The sequence below is a fragment of the Schistocerca piceifrons genome, unplaced genomic scaffold (assembly GCF_021461385.2).
Source record: "Schistocerca piceifrons isolate TAMUIC-IGC-003096 unplaced genomic scaffold, iqSchPice1.1 HiC_scaffold_1031, whole genome shotgun sequence".
NCBI classification, from domain to species: domain Eukaryota; kingdom Metazoa; phylum Arthropoda; class Insecta; order Orthoptera; family Acrididae; genus Schistocerca; species Schistocerca piceifrons.
This window is the reverse complement of record NW_025726832.1, coordinates 32,645-35,000: the sequence shown is the minus strand read 5'-3', so window position 1 is coordinate 35,000 and position 2,356 is coordinate 32,645. Positions and strand designations below refer to the sequence as shown.

The following is a 2,356-nucleotide window of genomic DNA, read 5'->3' as shown; positions in this document are numbered from 1 at the left end:
CCAACAAAATAGAACCGAGGTCCTATTCCATTATTCCATGCACACAGTATTCAGGCGGGCTTGCCTGCTTTAAGCACTCTAATTTGTTCAAAGTAAACGTGCCGGCCCACCGAGACACTCAATAAAGAGCACCCTGGTAGGATTTCAACGGGGTCCGCCTCGGGACGCACGAGCACGCACGAGGCGGTCGCACGCCTTCGGCTCGCCCCACCGGCAGGACGTCCCACGATACATGCCAGTTAAACACCGACGGGCGGTGAACCAACAGCGTGGGACACAAATCCAACTACGAGCTTTTTAACCGCAACAACTTTAATATACGCTATTGGAGCTGGAATTACCGCGGCTGCTGGCACCAGACTTGCCCTCCAATAGATACTCGTTAAAGGATTTAAAGTGTACTCATTCCGATTACGGGGCCTCGGATGAGTCCCGTATCGTTATTTTTCGTCACTACCTCCCCGTGCCGGGAGTGGGTAATTTGCGCGCCTGCTGCCTTCCTTGGATGTGGTAGCCGTTTCTCAGGCTCCCTCTCCGGAATCGAACCCTGATTCCCCGTTACCCGTTACAACCATGGTAGGCGCAGAACCTACCATCGACAGTTGATAAGGCAGACATTTGAAAGATGCGTCGCCGGTACGAGGACCGTGCGATCAGCCCAAAGTTATTCAGAGTCACCAAGGCAAACGGACCGGACGAGCCGACCGATTGGTTTTGATCTAATAAAAGCGTCCCTTCCATCTCTGGTCGGGACTCTGTTTGCATGTATTAGCTCTAGAATTACCACAGTTATCCAAGTAACGTGGGTACGATCTAAGGAACCATAACTGATTTAATGAGCCATTCGCGGTTTCACCTTAATGCGGCTTGTACTGAGACATGCATGGCTTAATCTTTGAGACAAGCATATGACTACTGGCAGGATCAACCAGGGAGCTGCGTCAACTAGAGCTGAGCAGCCGGCCGCCCGGGAGTGTGTCCCGGGGGCCCGCGCGAACACGCAAGCGTCCGCTCAATCATTCTGCAAACAGGAGGAGGCTGAGCTCCCCTGCACAATACACCTCGAAACCCTCTCAGGTCCCGGCGGCGCGCAGCGCCGTCCCAAGTACTTGGTCGGGTTCGAGAGAGGCGCAATCGCCCGGAGTTAGGCGAGTAGACGCTTTCGGTGCGACCACCCGTGCTCCCAACTGAGCTTGCCGCTGCCGACAGAGGCCCGGGAGCGTGCTGTCGTGGCATTGCCGGCGGGAGACAACACGCGCCACCTACGGTGACCGGCAGCTCCAACGCCAGCGCCACAGAAGGACAAAAGCCCCACTTGGGTGCCGAAGCGAACTCTCCCAGCACAGCGCACGCGCCAACACATCCGCACAGCTGCGATACAAACCACCAGCGAGAACCGCTGGGGCGACCGAGCAGCAGACGGCGTCGCGGCGCCGAGCGCCGGGCGGCGGCGCATCCTCAACGCACACAGTCCTCAATCGGACCAGCACACTGAAGATGTCCACCGCGCTTCGCACCGGGCCCGCGAGGACCTACTTTGGCCGCACGGCGCCGCGCGCAGGGTGCGCCGGCGCGCAGCTGCGACGCCTGCCGCGTCCGTCGGCCGGCGCGCCTGCCACTGGCCGCCCCCACCAGCCGGCTGTAGCGCGTGCGCCCACGCACCGCGCGGCCAGCACGCCGGGAGGCGCCCCCTCACCGGCCGGGGACGGTCCCACCCAGCCACCGCCGCGTATCGCTTCACACCCAGATGCCGTTCAGTTTCGTCGGCATGGTGGGTATCGCTGGAACAACCGGTTCGTACCTCAACCTATCGTCGCCATCACCGATTCACCCCTAGCGAGAACAACCGCACCACAACAGGTTACCATTTGTTCATTTGCGTAACTTCACCAGAAAACGCAGGCGTCCATCGCCATTTGCAACTTCAACGATTATTGCATGCCTGTGTCAGGTGTCACGCCACACTACGTCTGCCCACATACACGCAACAAAATGTGCACGCCTAGACAATACGTGGAAGGTGGCCCCCGTACGTATGCGATGTCCATTGCTCGAACGACTGTCAACCGGCCTCTGTAGCATGTCGCAGATATGGAACGCGGTGCACCATGCCATCACGGTGTGTGAGGAGAGACGACTAGGTCCGAATACATCAACAGACAGCTCATGCTGATCGCCATCCACGGCGTCCGTTCCTCCCACACGTCTCTATGGCGTACCACACTGCAATCCAGCTCTCATAGGGAGACGACACGTAGCTGCGTGCACAATATTTGCACTGTATGGTCCGCCGTTTTTGGGCGCAGTCGTTGTACGGTCACACATGTGCCACGATGTATCATTCGGTACATAAGGA

At 58.4% G+C, this 2,356-nt stretch overlaps 1 non-coding gene across 1 annotated transcript in view; it reads right to left on the bottom strand.

The window, feature by feature from the left end:
- The window catches only part of LOC124725209, a 1,909-nt gene extending 974 nt beyond the window's left edge, over positions 1-935 (bottom strand). The window contains exon 1 of the ribosomal RNA XR_007006667.1: positions 1-935. This exon is cut by the window's left edge and continues 974 nt beyond it. This is a non-coding gene — a ribosomal RNA (small subunit ribosomal RNA).
- Positions 936-2,356: the final 1,421 nt, after the last annotated feature.